This window comes from Trachurus trachurus (genome assembly GCF_905171665.1).
Source record: "Trachurus trachurus genome assembly, chromosome: 14".
NCBI classification, from domain to species: Eukaryota; Metazoa; Chordata; class Actinopteri; order Carangiformes; family Carangidae; genus Trachurus; species Trachurus trachurus.
Genome location: NC_139903.1, coordinates 21,115,940 through 21,134,101, shown reverse-complemented (window position 1 = coordinate 21,134,101; position 18,162 = coordinate 21,115,940). Strand labels below are relative to the sequence as shown.

The following is an 18,162-nucleotide window of genomic DNA, read 5'->3' as shown; positions in this document are numbered from 1 at the left end:
TGAAAGCTGCAGAATGATTGATTCACATCATTTTCATACTCATCCGTCCATCAGTGAGCCTTGCCATCTTGGGACAGCCCACTACCATAAGCACAGAAATGAAATGGTCTTCACCGTAAGGCCATGCGTGCATTCAAACCATGTGAAGGAGACTCATGTATCAGAGCCACTTGATCCTGTCTCTGCTGGGATTACACATTCAGGCTTTTACCTTTCACACGCATGTAAATTTGATGTCACTTAACACTTGTCGTCATGACTGAAACATCCACCACCCGTGGCCCCGTAATGAACCCTCTCACACAGTCACTTAGACCTTTTCCTGACTCCATCTTGACCCTTCAGCTGAGAAATTTGTCTTCACAGTCAGTTGCACCTGTGTGGTTTCTTTACTTGGCAACGCTATTGATGACTTCAGGTTAAAACAGAAAATACAAATGAGTCTAATTTGAGAAAACCATCAAAACTATACATGTCACATGACCAGAGGTGGATACTGACAAAGTAGATTTACTTGAGCACTGTTCTCAAGTGTATTAAGTAAATAAGTAAGTATTATATTTTTTTTGTGGGGGGAAACTTATTACTTTTATTTTACAACACTTAAAGACAAATATTGTAGCCTACATTTAACTGTTGCATTTCTTGGACATATCTTATTTTGAAACTTTTAGTTTGTGAATGTATTTTATTTTGAAAATGTGACAGGCTATAAAGTGTGTTTATTATAAGAGGTGAGATGATTCCTCCACTGTCAGCCATGTTTGAACCTGTCATTCATGATACTGTACATTATGAGATCATGAGATGACCTGAAGTCCAGGTTTTGAAGGTTTTACTTAAATGTTCGATTACTGTAATTCTACGTAAACTTTCAGACCCTTGAAGTCATTGTGAGCTTCTTTTGTTGATACAGTTGTGTTTTTATGTCCATCTCTACAGTCTTTGTGTGATATCCTACAGTAGTAGCTCATTATTCTGCAAGTTCTAGTCACTTCAGTGGGTCGTTTCAGTCAAACAGACTTTTATTTCATAATTTGGAGAATAAAAGTGCAGTGGAGTGACATTCCAACACTATACCAATACTTTTTTAATTTTTTTAACATCCAATACATAACTTGTATTGGAGCAATATTTTACAACTCGGGCTGTGTCCTTGGTCCACCTCTGCACATGACATGTTTATTCTATAAATATGTACATATCTTGCTAGTTGTATTTAATCTATCCATCAGAGCTTTCACGTCACTGTTTTGGGTTCTAAACATCAAACCAATGTTTTCCTCGTTTTTTTCTTACAAGTGCTCAATAAGGGGGAGTGATACAAGTTTTTTTTTCTTTTTATGTGTATGTTTGTATTGTCAGGAAAGTGGTGTATGTTCTTGAGTGTATTTTAGATGGACATGAAAGACAGATGGTGAACAAAATGTGCATGTGTGTGTAGGTTATGTCAAGCTATGCATGGGTGGATGTCTAACTGTGTGTGTTTAGAAAACAGGGTGGACTCTGAGGGATCAAAGTCCGGCGAAGCTTTCAGCGAGCAGAACATGGCTGCCACACTGCGTATTTCTGCCACATTTAGCAAATGGACACTGAAGTGCAGCCTTCCGCCGACATCCACCACAATCTTAACGCACACCTCCTCACGTCGCTCCTCTCTCCCGCCCTCACCTCCTCCTCTCCTTCCCCTGTTTTTTCCGTTCACTCTTGTCCTCCTTTCCTCCCCCTCTCTGCTTCTTCCAGCTCTGAATTATTGATAGTGAGTAAAATCTGACGTTGTAAACTTTGCGACCATTCACCAAATCAGCCTCAGCTTCTCACCGAGGGGGCCCGCCAAAGGGTAGACAGTGTCTAACCGCACACTTTTAATGTAATTGCCTGTAGGGTTCCTTGTAAATATTTCATTGTCTGCCAGTACAAATTAAAGACACGAGGCTGGAAGAAAAGGTTAGTTGGTTTGCTCGGGGAGAGATCCTCAGCACTTTACCTGCGCCTGCAGGTTTGGAAAAAGGGCTTCGCCTCTCATCTCTTTGTCGACTTAGACGAAATGGAGCGGGAGTCTGCGGTAGACTGTCCTTCTGCTTGACTGGGCCTTGACTTACGATCATGTAGACACTAAAGTCGTCCATGTATCATCAGTAGATCTTCACGATGGCAGAGGAACCTGAAGAACCTAGAAACTGAAAGAAAACAAGAACTTGAAGAAGCTAAAAAACCCGACAATCATCTCCAATACAAGTTTTGTTAGCAGAATGTTATCATGGACAGCTAGCACCATCAACCAACTAAATACACATGATTTCATTTTTTGCTTCAATAAGATTAATAATTTCATCCACAGTCTTTCTAATGACATTATAAATTCATGTGTTTACATACTGTAAATTGCAGTAGCTATTAAAATCAATATTAAGGGTTGTAGTACAGAAAAACAATTTCATTTGTTTGACTTCTCATATCTCTTTAAACAACTTTATCAGTTAATGTCTTTTAGTAGCACTAAGCTTTCAGTGAGCTATCTAAAAGTTTTACTATTGCTATATAGCCAGCATTAAGAGCTGTCTACTTACCAGTCTTGATGAGAGCTTCGGCCATTGTTGTGGTTGCGGTACAAAAGGTTATAAAATGTTCTCTGAGCAGTTGCTGCTTCTTCAGGGCAGACAGGACACAACAGTGACTCGATATGAGAAAGTGACGGGTGATGGGTTGACCAGACCAGAGCTCAACTGGTCAGCATGTCGAAACAAAACATCCAACTTATTTTCCACCACTGGAGAATCAAGTTTGTGTTGAAAGAGTATATGATGGAAATGTCATCATTCTTTCTTTGTGAAGTGTGCTAAATGATATTAGTTTGCTATTGTGTGCCTTGATTCAAGGCAGATAATACACTCACAAACATGAGCAACACCTGACAAGTAATTGTTGGAGAATGTTTTCATGGTTGATGAAGTGGCCCCAGTCATAGACACTACACACTAGCTTCTGAATCAGTGGATCATCACTGTTGGTGCACAGTGGTTGCTTTGATTATTCATGGGACAAGGGAGCATGTTATGTAATTTTACAGATCAGAGTCCATCTTACTGTGAGTTCATCAGGTCTTCCTGCAGGTATGAAGCTTCTATGTTTTGTTTTTTTCCAGGGGGGTTTTCAGGTAGATGCCAGGGTCTTAGGGTATCAGTCAGGACTTCAAGCTTTGAGATATTCTTCACAGGGGGATGTCATCCAGCTTCAGGATCTGTGGAGAGGGAGTGAGTGAGAAAGAGCGACAGAGAAAGAGAGAGAGAGAGAGAGGTGGAGAGAAAAGTAAAATATGCATGAAGGTGGTACTGTAAACCGAGCAACCAGGACAGGATGTTACAGTGTTGGTGTGGCTTCAGCAATGCGGCCATGTTGTAAAATGGCTGGGGAACACTGAGGGGTTTTCTGAGGATGAGTCTCAGTGGGATATGAGTGTGTTCCATCCATTAACTCACAGGTCTGTCTCTCTGAAACCATGGAGAGAACAAACAAGTCTATTATTGTGCCTGACTATTGTCAGTGTTGTTCAATCTAAGCGCTCAATGAGCAAAATATGCTCGAAACTTTCCCCTAATGGGATTCTTTAGGGCTTTTTTTTCCATCACTCAGGACATGTTGAGGATACAAAATCAGTTGAGTTTGCTTCTGTTGCAATTTGTTCAACCTTTTTTCATAAAATGACTGGACTATCTTGTTTTTGGTGATGGAGAACTTAACATATCAGTTTGCAAAAAAGGAACATAAACATGGGCAGCTGGCTGTTTCAGAGAATATATGAGTATAGTTAAATTCATTAAGCCATACTGATATATAATTAAGCCACAATTACAAAATTGTGTACACAACATCCCATACCATGCAACTGATCAATAACACATCGGCTAATAAGTTTAGGTTCACTAAGGACCAGAGAACAACCTTTTCTAAGCACTTGTGTTTGTACCACAAGACCATTGAATATTGTATTGTATATTGAAAAATGTGGCTATGGGAAACATTTGAATGAGAAGTGTCTGCTTCAACTGTGTGAGTTGCTAATATCATTTGTCACTTGCTTCAGGGGAACCAGACACTTAATTTGCAGCAAACTTGGTGGAGGGTGGGGAATAGGCTGAGGAAGGTCCTCTCAAATTTGGGAGACGATCGAAGCGATGACATTCTCTGGTCATCAGCTGTAACTGTGATCTTTCCCTAATTAACTCGGTCCTATTACTTGCCTAAACCCAACTGTACCTCAACCATATTACGCTGGTGATACCCACAATCTCTCTACCACCTCAACCATATTATTGGTGTCATGTGCAAATACTGTGAGAAGTGAGCATTTTAAAACTGTAAGCTTTGTATTTTACAGAACAATGCAATAATATTTCCAATACTAATGTTCTCATCTGGCAACTGGGTTGTACGGACATGTCCAAAATCATCTGAAAATATAATACTGATTCTAACATTTTAAGTCAAACTTGGGTCCATCAAAGTTATTTAAGCAGTAAAGAGAGGATGTGGGTTAATGAAGATTAACAGATATTTTAAATAATTTCCCCATTTTTATATCAGTTGTCTCAAATGAATCTCTTAAGGGTCCAGCCTGTAGCTTACAGGATCATTGATGTCGTCTCTGCGTGTATCTTATAAATTGTGACATTTTTGGATGTCAGGTTGTTTGCGGTCTTTATTTGTGACTGCTCTCGCAGGGCGCTGGTGTTTTTGTCCCCTGCTTGTGTATACGTTCATCATCACAGAGTGCCCTTTTCATTCTAACCACTGTTCTCTCACAGGGTTATCTCTTATTCAACATTTCTGCATTTTTCATGGTTACACCTTTCATTATCTCCACCTCATCATGTATGTTTCTCCCTGTCATCGCTTCGTCTACTGATCCGTTGTCATGCCTGTTTGTGCGCTGCTGATGGAAAAAGAGCAGAAGAGGAAACCATCTAAAGATAGAGGCTATATGACAGAATGAGAGAAAGAAAGACAGTAAATGAGACAGAGAAAGAGGGAAGACATATTTTGGATCAATAGATTAACTGAGTGCTCATGTATTATGCATCTGAGCCCTGCAGCACTTGCACATAAAGGGAATGTTGGGCAGGATTGGCGTGTAAAAGCTTTATAACCGCTGGCCTGTTTACTCTGAGCGTACAATGGGACCGCTGTCATGCCAAACCGAACCAGGCAAAGACGAACTGTGGTGATACAGGATCTGCCTGGAAACAACACAGAATCTGCCCCCATGGTAATACTGTGTAGGATACAGCAGCAAATTCAACACAAACAACTGCCAAATGTCCCATGGTATGTGCAAAAAAAAAATATATTGAAAACTCGAATGTCAGAGGCAGCTTGGGAGAAGTAGAGTTGTCTGAATTATTTTATACAGTGGCTATTGGTTTCAAATAATCTGTTGATGACTCTGAAATATTGAAACTCAGCTGCATGACTGACCTGTGGTTAAAATTAAACTTCAAAATCATATGTGCTCTTAGCAAGAGCTGAGTATTCATTTAAAAGAAAATCAGAAACATTGCTGAATTTGGGAAATCCATCTCCAGATCTTCAGTATGATAACAAATATTGTGTTGATTTTTATCTTTCACTCACAATGTGAAAACTGTATGTTTTCTTTAAGAAAATGATAAATCCCCTTGTTAGCATGTCCAACATTATACAGGACATGAACAACATAATCAGTCAATGCCATGACTGAATGATTTCCACCTTGAACTGCAGCAAACAGTCTCAAGAAATGATTACAGTCGGGGTTTCATACCTCACAAACATCACAAACCAAAGTAAAGAATCCCATCAGTTTGGAGGGACTGGGGGTGGAGCTAAATAAACCTTAAACTGTGTCAGTACAGCATCAGTCCAACCGCTGCCAGTTTCAATGTCTCAGTGTCTGATCCAAAATTCCTCAATGAGAAGATTTTTCTATGTAAATCATATCTGGTGAGTTTAAAATTAGCCAGTGATCCTGTAACGTATACCAGCACATAATGTGGGTAATACTTTTAAAACCCCTCCATTACTGATTTCCCAACAAATGATCACTGTAAACCAAAGATCCAGCTGCAATTTCACTTCATGTTTTACGCATCTGTCTGATAATTAAACCAAGCTTCATCTCATGTAGATAAAAATCTGAGGCAATAATCCTCTGAAGGACAGGGATAGAATGAGAGCTGCCGAGCCGATAAAATAGACTAAAAAGACTTTATTCTCCTATGGTTCAGCGCAGCAGAATGAACTTTGACTTCTCAATGCAACATCTGGGCGTCTTCACATCAGCCCGCTGCTTCCTCCCTCCGCTTTTCCCTTTCTCCTGAGTTTAACATTTCTCGACAGTGACGTCCCGACACGCCGTGGAGGGCCAGGCATCAAACAGCTCAGCCCTCAGAGCGTTTCCCCTGAGAGCCACAGCTCTAATTTCCATACAAACAAAATCCTCTGCTGTACTACAAGAATAGAGAGCAGTCAAACAAAGGGAAAAGGGGTAAACAAACAAAATGATGTATGTACATGTCAGTGAGATAAGGGGGGAATAACAAGGATTAGACGGGTGTATGTCTGTAAATTAAAATTAGTCTCTTTTTCACTTATGTCTCTGGTGTTTGGGACTGGAGGGAGAAGCAGGAGGAGAGACGGTGATACTCAGAAGAATCAAAGTTATTTGAAGAAGCTCTACTCCCTGATGTAGTCACGCTACGACGACAAGTAAATAACCTTCAAATGGATGAATGACAAGACAGAGAGGGTGATACTGAGACTGCATCCCAGAGTTACCATAATGCCATTTTAGATCTTTTTCATTAGACCATGCCTCCACCATTCAAATGTAACCGTCTATTATATCACATTTGTGCACGAGTGTTTTTGTGGGAGTTATAATGTTTAAATGTTAAAATCTTGCTTTGGACCAATTCACAGGTTTTTTCTAGGTCGAGCTGCATCTCATCATTTAAATCCAGGTAAAGTGGAAGAAGGACTCTTTTTTTCTATGGGTCTTGTGGGAATTGAACCAAAAACTTTGATTTGTTAGCGTCCTGCTCATTAAGCAACATGGAACCATATATGCTAACATATACACACACATATGGATGAATGAATGTACTGCATGTGCGTGTAGTAAGGGGGGGTATTCAGGTCTCACATATACTACGGGGCTCCAGCTGGTGCGGGACGGTGGGGGTCTTTGTGTCCCATATAACTGTCCCCCAATTTCTGGTCTTCACCCCCCCCACACCCAAACTATTCACGCACACACTAACACTACCTCAAGCCCCCGTCCCCCTTGACTCCCCCGTATCCCACTAACAGGATTAAGGGACGGAAGGTGCTCGCTCGGCAGACCTCAGGATATACATATGTGAGAGATGGCAAGCTATAGTGGTGGTCTGTGTGTCTTTGTGTGTGTGTGTGTGTGTAGTGAGTAAGAGAGAGAGAGCGAATAGAGCTTAGTGGGAAAGTGTATGTAGCTCTCAGGGACCCCAGAGGCCTTGAGACAGTGGTCCCAAGGGACAAGAGACACAACTGGGAGTCTGTGTGTTTTTGTGTTTGGCCATGTGTCTGAGCAGGCTGTGTGTAAATCTTTGTTCAATAAACAGTGTATATGATTTTGTACATTTAATTATCTGACTCACATTTTCCCCACCCATACTGTTTATTCTATTGTCATTAAAACTAAGGCCATATATGTGAAGTATGCATCACAGTAAATTATGAAGAAACAATCCTCCTTAAAATCCTGAAATAGAAAACAAAGCTAATTTCAATAAAGATAATGAATGTTCCATTCATAACTAAACTGGTACAAAGGTGAAATATATCATGGACAGTATGTTGACTAGATATTATACCAATAACCAACTACGGTAAGTGCTCGAAATTAATAATAAAAAAAAAAACATAATGGCAATATGAGATGCATTTCAGTCTTCGAGTATAAAATACACATGTGATATTAAAATATTGTATACCAGTGTTACTGTCTCAGCACAATATTAAAAGTTCTTGTCAAAATACAGATGCACAGTATGTTCTCCTTTTTGTATTTTGTATGTGTGATTAATGGCTGCCATACAAAGTATACATTAAAGAGGACATATTATGAAATATCACTTTTTGAAGGCTCTTTAAATTTGGGTGTTTGTGTTGCCTTCCGGCCCCCAAAATGTCAGAATTGACAAAAAAAATCTGTAACGTGCAGGCTCCCTAGGTCGAAATCCACATGGTTTTACGAGCTGTTGCCTCAGTTGTCTTCCAGTGATGTATAGAATTTGTATTTGCATAATACCACCCCTACCTGGGACTGGTAGAAGGGGTGGGGCGGGGCAAGCAGTGGTTCATTTGTATCTAAAAGGACAGGTACGGCGGCCGTTCTGAACAGTGCTGTTTTGAGAGCTTTGATTTTGGGTATTTTGTCCAAAGCATGTGTCAGGGACCAAACAGCAAAGACCAGAGAACTCAAGGTGTAAATGTCCAAAAAGATGTTAATTTATTAACAAACTCAATTCAAAAGAACATCAAAAGTATAATAATGAAAATACAAAAATAATCACTCTAAATGAGGGCCCTAATAACTTAAACTGAGGTCAACTTAAACAAACAGCAACTTAACTCAACATAACTGACCTGACAAATGACACACTAGGTAGGGCTTATATAGACAATGGCTAGCCGACAGACAATAGGTGGGGGAAGACAAACAACCTATCACACTCATAATACCATTAAACATAATATAAACAAAGACTACTAAGAAATAACCTAAACATACTAAATATAAACACTCAAAGAGAACATTTAGAGTTCTTAAGTATATGTTATAATTTAACTCAAATCTCAACGAAAAAACAGCCTCCCCGCTGGCACCTCCAAGTTGGCCTCTTCCAATCACTGCCCCCGCTTCCATAAGAGGCCACCTTGGATGGCGCCGCCTCCTTTCAGGTCTGGGGAGCTGCAACAGGACACACACATGGTGAGGTGAGCGAACTCAAACAAAGAGAATGTAAATCAACAGAATGTCAATCAAAATGCGTGCACTCAAATTAATCAACACCTGCCAATAAACGTGATTTTGAAAAGAACTAAATGTGTGTCATTATTTCAAAGAAAAGGCAAAACAAACTCAACTTAAAGGTGGTCACCATGTGTGGCCACCACAGCATGTCATAGATATGTAGACACCTGGGAACTATTTTAATTTGTGGAAAGGGGGCATGTCTCCTTTAAGTGTAATAGTGAGTCACCCCTGTCAGCGAACTTTTGCCTTTTGCTCAGGATGCAGTACCAGGATCACATCTTTCATCAACTTCTGGGAAAATACATTTCAAACTTGAGGAACCTTCAACATCCTCTTCTCTTTCATCCCCTTCAGTCAGAGCAGCCGTTTCTGTTGGTCTAACTCTACATTCTTTGTTTTCACTTCTTCAGCCATCACAAACAACAACAGCGTGACTGAGTTTATGTTTTCAAGGTGAGATGTATGTATGATATTTCCAGTGGGTGACATTCTGGCACCAATAGCCTGATTCATGGGGGAAATGTTTTGACTAGAACATCTTTCATGAGGGGAAATGACAGAGTGCATCATGAACCTTGTCTCAATATCAACCTACTGTTTGTTTCAGGTCACCTGTTGCTCTTGCTTGTCTGCAACCAAAGCTTAGATAGTGACAGATAGTGGATTATTAAGGGGAAAACAGCCAGCTGTCGAGCCTGATAGAAACAAACAATACAAGAAATGTATTTTTCTTTTACCTCCAATGCTTTTTACTTGTCCAAGCTAAACACCAAAGCCTGACAAGGCCAGTGCAAACTAAGCAAAGCAAGTCATCAAGTCTTAGCAACAGTTTTTCCATGTCCACTTGCAGGGCCCAAACATCTCTCTGTACTGACCAATGTTGTCACTGGCTCCTTCTCCAGGTTTGTTTTCGTGGAGACCCGATATTTCACCTGTCATTCCATTCTCTGTGGGGATTATATTCTGCACAACCCAACTGACATGAAACTTTCAGTGTAAGGTTTGCCATCACATGGCCATCACTAGCAAGACCAGCTACCTACCAGTCTTAGCAAGAGCTTCAGTCCTCCAGAGGTTATAATCCACTGACTCAGTATCAGAAAGTGACAAGAGATTCTAGCTGGTTAGCAGGCTAACTTCATCAGAAAAAAAACATGAAGATTAACATTGCTGTTGCTCTCCACTTCCAGGGACCTCTATGGTGAGGTAAAAGAATTTGGTTTGATGCTTAACTCATCACACTTCGTGACTTGGAAGCAAACAGCTGTTAATGCTAACATCGGCTATGAAGCGATAGCAAAAATTACAAATAGTAACTCTAACACAGGAAGGACAGTCAGTAGAGTGGAGGTCCTAGATACATTACATCCATGTTTGCTTTTGCTTTTGCTTTAAATCAAAGAGGTTGCACAACTTTCTCCTGCGCACCCAGTTGTCTTCATTAAATGGCAACACGGCAAACAGCTTCTGGTGAGGAAGACCTGCTGTACTGGAGAAGTGTTGAACAAGCTCACCTGATCGAACTGAATTTAAAGGTAAACATGAGAAATTTGATTTAATTATTTTTACTTAAGAGTAAACTAAGTTATCATGTATGGTGGAACCTAAATGAATGCTTTGGGAGGTAATGAAGTGAATTACTTAAATGTTTTTTTGTTTTTTTAAAAGGGGACATATTATGGAAATATCACTTTTTAACATACGGTTGTCAGAACTGGCTCCGTTTTCTGTTCCTTCGGCTGATTAAGCACGAAACCAGCGGGGACCACCACAGGCGACCCCACGGAGTGCCCCCGAGATGGTTGCTTGCGCAACCAACGCTAGCCGCTCCCCACAACACTACTCACAAAAAAAAACCTATCCTTTGTGTAACATATGGGACGCTAGGACCCAGGTCACCAGGTGGGGAACCTAGCAACAGCAGCCTCACAGTACATGAGACTAGGATCTCGCGGGACTTCGCAAGTCCACGTTTGTTCTCGTAGCTCACCCTCGTCCATGCTCCTGTTGCCGGCGTCGCAGGTCCGAGAAGAAAAGAGTGTGTCGGTTGGTGCCATGAGGGTTAAACTGCATTGTACCTCGTACCTGTAGGCCTTACCTCGTAGCAGTTTAAGTGCATTTTAGTGTGTCTGTTGGTGCCATGAGGGTTAAACTGCATTGTACCTCGTACCTGTAGGCCTTACCTCGTAGCAGTTTAAGATATTAATCATCAGCACTTTATGACAAGCAGCATTAGCTGTCCCAGTCTATCTACTGTATTACCTGGATGCGCTACAGCTTAGCTCAAAGCAGGCTGAACTGGCGACACACGTCGGCAGGGCAGCCACTGTTCTCTCCTCCCAGAAATCCTTATAATTAGTGTCTCCACTTTTGTTTTTGTTTTGTTGCGCTTATCTTGATAGTTGTGACCATCCACCTTTCCATGGTGTCGTAGAATTTAATGTTTGCTCTGGAAGTGTGCAGTGCCTTCGAACCTTTAAGTATACAGTGGTTTTGAGCTGTTTAAATGTGCAGTGCCTTTGAACCTTTAAGTATACAGTGTTTTGAGCTGTTTAAGTGTGCAGTGCCTTTGAACCTTTAAGTATACAGTGGTTTTGAGCTGTTTAAATGTGCAGTGCCTTTGAACCTTTAAGTATACAGTGTTTTGAGCTGTTTAAGTGTGCAGTGCCTTTGAACCTTTAAGTGTGCAGTGTCTTTGAAGTGTGCAGTGCCTTCGAACCTTTAAATACATAACAGTATTCACCTGGTTATGTGTGTGTCCAACTCTAGGTATCAGCCTTATCAAATACAAAAGTATTGGTTTTATTGTTGAGGGGATATTGTTAAAATAAACTTTATTTTTGTACAACTTCAAGAGCCTCTGCTTGTCCTTGCCCTAATAGGTATTAACCTGAGTGGGGAGTGGTTGCTGTAAATTAGTCACACTGCGTGTAGTCCAGGGTCTCTCCCCTTTAAAGAGAGTGGCGTTGTCATACACAAGTAATCCTAGTGCCGGTCGCATTTGGCGTTGTCGGCAGGATAGCGGAGGCTTTTTTTTTGTGTGTGTTTTGTTTTTGGTTTTTTTTATTTATTTGGAGGCACTAAGGTAGCAAGGGTTGGGGTGGAGGAGGAGGACAGTGGTTGCCCAAGAGGAGATCCAGAGGACATCCACCGCACTCTAGCTGCAACACCGCCCTCTAGCTGCAACGCCGAACCACCAGCGTTTACAAACACAGTGGACAAAGACATTATTCTTGGGGGGGTTCGCTCACCCATGTCCAAGAATTGATTGTTGGGTTTTTTTTGTTTTCAATTAAAATGTCTGAATCAGAGGAACAAATCAGAGCCTTGACTGAACTTGTTCAGCAACTAAAAGCAGAAAATAATAGACTCAAAGATGGGGGAAACGAAACAGTAAATGTAGAGGCCCCTGGGCCATCTAGCCGTGTAGTAACTAATAATGTCAGTAGTGATTCAACAGGGCGGGTGTACATGTATGCACCAAGAGAGAGGAAATGTCCACGGTTTTCAGGAGATATAGCTCAGGATGGGTTAACTGTAGAAGACTGGGTAGAAGAAGCAAGAAAGTCACTGTTTGTGCAGCACACACTGGTTGAACAAGCAACATTTCTTTGTGATCTGCTAGATGGGGAAGCTAAGCGGGAGGTAAAATTTAGCTCTCCAACTGATAGAGCCACACCAGAGGCTATTTTCACAATACTGCTTGATAATTTTGGGTGTGATCAAACATATGTGAGCTTACAGAGACAATTTTTTCAACGCCGGCAACAGGATAATGAGTCCATACGTGAGTTTTCCCATGCTTTGTTGCATTTGATGGAACTACTTGAAAGTAAAGATCCAAGGGGGGTTTCAAATTCAGATTTGGTGATTCGTGACACATTCATTGAAAACGTACGTGACACCAAATTACAGCGTGACTTGGCCCACTTGGTTCGGCAACATCCTAACCATTCCTTCAAAGATGTACGTAATGCAGCTATCAAATGGGAAAAACGAGGGCCCCCTGCTTGTGGACAAAGAGCACGAGCATACTCCTGTGATTCAAATGCTTCAGGATTAGGTCAAGGTGATGTCGACACCAACGCCATTGCTGCTAGGTCCAGTGATGAGCTGGCAGAATTGAAGGAGTGTTTACGTAAACAGCAAGTACAGCTAGATGCCATTCTTAAACACTTAGGCTCTTCCTCCAATGCCCCTAATTATACAAGCCCCCAGGATCCCCCCAGTAGCAGCAGGCCAAAACAATACCAGTTCCAGCCAGATGGAAAACCAATATGCATGCGGTGTCACAAGGCAGGTCATATTGCTAGATTTTGTCGGGTTGAAATGGGTGGGCTCCCTGGGGGGGTGGGATCACGGGGACGGGGCCAATGGGTGGGAGTAAGAGTGAATGCAGTGGAGCAGCAGGAAAACTAGCGCCCTCTGGTGTTGGGAACCCGATACCAGAAGGGGGATTTGTGGGTTCAAAACAGGCAAGTCTGGCATCCCGGCTAATTGGACGCTGCCCAGTAGTAAAGATCAGAGTAGGGGGGGTAGAGGTGCCGTCCTTACTTGATACTGGATCAATGGTAACTACTGTAACACAGGCTTTCTTTGAACAGTATCTGATGCCACAAACAAATGAGCAACTGAAATCTTGTACCTGGCTCCAATTAACAGCAGCTAATGGATTAGATATTCCATATTTGGGGTATGTGGAGTTAGATGTTGAAGTCCTCGGCACCACCCTCCCACAGATGGGCATCCTGGTGGTAAAAGACCCCCCTGATCCAGCTTCCCAACAAAGGAAAACTGTAGTACCTGGTCTGTTGGGAATGAACATTATCAGTGGCTGCTACTCTGTATTATTCAGGGAACATGGTGACAATCTCTTTTCTTCTCCTCTAGTAAAACAAGCTGAGAGGGAATGGGGGCGTGCATTGTCAGAGTACCAACAGATGGACCGCCTCTTGCAGACCGGCCATGTAGGGGAGGCTGTGACACCACCGGGACCGGCAATCCGGATACCAGCGGGCTCCCTACAGTTCGTCCAGGCCACCTGCAACCAAGGCCCAGGCCCAGCCCTTGGTACTGTATTGCTGGAGCCTTTGCCCTATGGAAAAGGTCGGTTACCCATGAACCTGCTCATATCTAACGCCCTCCTCACTGTTTCCAGAGGAACTGTCAACATCCCTGTTGTTAATGTTGGTGAGGAAGACCAGTGGCTGAGATCAAAAACAGTGTTGGGGACGTTACATTTGGCCGATCTGCATTCCTCTTCCCAGGCTGTACAGGTGGAGGAGCAGACACAGGACGAAGGCCGCCAGGTGGTATTCATCCAGTCTACGGCAGTAGAGGCCTCCCCCCCCCACCCCCTCCCTGGCCTGAGTGAACTGAATTGGCCCGATCTCCCTGTTAATGATGCACAAGCAGCCAAGAGTTTGCTGACAAAGTACCAAGACGCATTCAGCCTGGATGATGGGGATTTGGGCTGTACTGACCTGATCTACCACGAGATCCCGCTGATAGATGACACCCCTGTTCGTCAGCGGTACCGCCGTCTCCCCCCATCTCAATTTTCACTTGTCAAGTCCCACATACAAGAACTGTTACAGCGAGGGATTGTGAGAGTGAGCTCCAGCCCTTACTCCTCCCCCATCGTAGTTGTCCAGAAAAAGTGTGGTGACATCCGGCTGTGTGTCGATTATCGACAACTCAACGCCAAGACGAGGAAAGACGCATATCCACTGCCGCGCATTGAAGAATCTTTGGATGCTCTTACTGGTGCCAAATGGTTCTCAACGCTCGACTTGGCAAGTGGATACAACCAGGTGCCAATGTCAGAGAGAGACAAAGAGAAGACGGCATTCTGCACCCCGTTTGGCCTCTTCGAGTTTAACAGAATGCCATTTGGACTTTGTAATGCGCCAGGAACTTTCCAGCGCCTAATGGAACGTATCTTCGGGGATCAGAGTTTTCAGTCATTGCTGCTGTATTTGGACGATATCATAATTTTCTCCACATCCTTCAGTCAACACCTGCAGCGGTTGGAGATGGTCCTGAGTCGGCTCCAGCAGCATAACCTGAAACTGAAGATGTCTAAATGCCATTTTTTTCAGCGGGAGGTGCGATACCTTGGTCATATCATCTCCCCTGCTGGTGTGGCAACCGACCCAGAGAAGACCAGAGCAGTGGCAGAGTGGAAGCGCCCATCCACCGTCACTGAATTACGCGGCTTCTTGGGTTTTGCCTCCTTCTACAGGCGTTTTGTAGAAGGGTTCGCAAAGCATGCAGCCCCGCTTCATCGACTGGTTGGAGAGCTAGAAGGAAGCAAGAAAAAACCAAGGTCAAAGGTCAGTGCCAAGTTGGAAGGACAGTGGAGTGAGTCATGTGAAAAAGCATTTCAGACACTTAAAAACAAGCTTGTCACTACTCCTGTCCTTGGCTACGCCGACTTCAAGAAGCCCTTTATCCTAGAAGTGGATGCCAGCCACCAGGGCCTGGGTGCAGTACTTGCTCAAGAACAGGATGGAGCCCGTCGGCCAATCGCATTTGCCAGCCGGGGGCTTAGACCAAGTGAACGAAACATGTCAAACTACAGCTCCATGAAATTAGAATTCCTTGCTTTGAAGTGGGCCATCACGGAAAAGTTCAGGGAATACCTTCTGGGGACGGCTTTCACCGTGTACACAGACAACAACCCCCTGAGCTACCTCCAGACGGCCAAGCTAGCAGCTGTAGAGCAACGGTGGGCATCCGAATTGGCCAGTTTCAACTTTGACATTAAATACCGCCCCGGAGCAGCCAACCGTAATGCTGATGCCCTTTCCCGTCAACCGAACACCCCAGCAGTACATTCCATTTCTGACATCGTGCCTGGTTTTAACATCCCATCACAAATGACTGGCCCCAAAAAGTACTCTCCCACACAACCACAGCTCACTGGTAACGTCATGGCAGTGGACGCAGCGCCGGTGCGGGAGAAGGCTGATCTGCAGGCCCTGCAAGCCACAGACCCAGTGGTCAAAGCATTTCTCCCCTACTGGAGGAGAGGACGCCCCCCAAACAGAGCAGAACGGTCTAGAGAACCCAACCAGGTTTTGGAGCTTGTCCGACAATGGAGGAGAATCAAGGAAAAGGACAATGTGCTTTACAGAGAGGTACAGATGCCCCCAAGCCGACAGACAGTTCACCAGCTGCTATTACCAAAAGCATTACAAGCAGAAGTACTGACCAGTTTACATGACAATCACGGCCACCAGGGGGCAGAAAGGACGACAGCCTTGGTCAGAGAAAGATGCTACTGGCCAAATATGCGTTCAGACATTGACCAGTGGTGCAAAGAGTGTGAACGTTGCATCATTGCCAAAGCAGTGCGGCCCTCAGTCCGGACGTTCATGGGACATCTGACGGCCTCCAAACCTTTAGAGGTCGTTGCCATTGACTTTACCACCTTGGAAAGAGCCAGTGATGGGAGAGAGCATGTCCTGGTCGTGACCGACGTTTTCTCCAAATTCACTCAAGCATATCCAACATCCGACCAGAAGGCCCATACTGTTGTTAAAATCCTCACGGAAAAATGGTTTTACACCTATGGAGTGCCTAAAAGAATTCATTCGGACCAAGGCCGCAACTTTGAAGGTGAACTACTCAAACGCCTTTGCCAGCTGTATGGGATTGCAAAAAGCAGGACGACCCCTTACCACCCGGAGGGAAATGGACAATGCGAGAGGTTTAATCGAACCCTCTTTGATCTTTTGCGCTGCCTCCCAGGAGAGAAAAAGCGAAAATGGCCTCAATTGCTCCCCCAGCTGGTGTTTGCTTACAATACAACAGTCCACCAGTCAACAGGTCATTCACCATACGAACTGATGTTTGGTCAGAAACCCCAGCTACCTGTTGACCTACTACTGGGGCAAGCGGATGAGGAGCCAGCTTCAATCACACCAGATGACTGGGTCACCAAGCATCAAGATCACTTGGCTTCTGTGTATGTGGCAGCTAAAAAGCATTTGGAGGCAGCTGCCACAGCCAGAGAGCAGCGCCAACCTCCAACAACCACAGCCATCCTTCCAGTTGGCACTCTGGTCTATCGGAAGAACCATGTACTAGGACGTAGAAAAATCCAAGACGTCTGGGAATCAACAGTCTACCAAGTGGTGAAATGCCTGGATAATGTCGGTACAGTATACAAGATCCAGTCCCGATCCAACCCAGAACAGCAGAAAACTGTTCATCGCTCTGAACTAAGACCAATCACTGAGAGAGGCGTGCTGGTCTCAGAACCACTAGTGGCCCCCCCTCCCCCCAGACAGAGGGATGAAACCCCCCCCTTAGGAAACGCTAGCGAGGATGAGGACAGCAACAGCAGCCTTCTGTCAGGTTTCATCAGCTCCCCCTGTAACGTTAGCTCTATTGCCGAACAGGAGCCAGCCCCAGACCCCCAGCCCCCAGAGACTGGCCTTGTGTCCATGGAAGAACCTGCAGGTCTCCCAGAGAGCAATCCACCCTCTCCTGAAGGGCCAGAAACAGCCCTCCAGTTCTTGTTGGGACCAGAGATGATACGACGCTCCCACCGAACCACAGCTGGGCAGCATTCAAACCCATTCCGTCTACCCCAACCCCTAGCCCAACGGCCCCCAGACCCTTTAGCACACAGGCCACGAGACTAATGTTCCTGCTAAGTAAAGTGAGTTATGTCACCGGGACGGCGACCTTTTAAAGTGGGGGTGTATGTAACATATGGGACGCTAGGACCCAGGTCACCAGGTGGGGAACCTAGCAACAGCAGCCTCACAGTACATGAGACTAGGATCTCGCGGGACTTCGCAAGTCCACGTTTGTTCTCGTAGCTCACCCTCGTCCATGCTCCTGTTGCCGGCGTCGCAGGTCCGAGAAGAAAAGAGTGTGTCGGTTGGTGCCATGAGGGTTAAACTGCATTGTACCTCGTACCTGTAGGCCTTACCTCGTAGCAGTTTAAGTGCATTTTAGTGTGTCTGTTGGTGCCATGAGGGTTAAACTGCATTGTACCTCGTACCTGTAGGCCTTACCTCGTAGCAGTTTAAGATATTAATCATCAGCACTTTATGACAAGCAGCATTAGCTGTCCCAGTCTATCTACTGTATTA

The 18,162-nt window shown here is 43.9% G+C and overlaps 1 long non-coding RNA gene across 1 annotated transcript in view; it reads right to left on the bottom strand.

The window, feature by feature from the left end:
* Positions 1-3,135: 3,135 nt before the first annotated feature.
* The window catches only part of LOC310997197, a 36,726-nt gene continuing 21,699 nt past the window's right edge, over positions 3,136-18,162 (bottom strand). Inside the window, exon 3 of the long non-coding RNA XR_014595932.1 lies at positions 3,136-3,241. This is a non-coding gene — a long non-coding RNA (uncharacterized lncRNA). The remainder of the gene's footprint in view (positions 3,242-18,162) is intronic.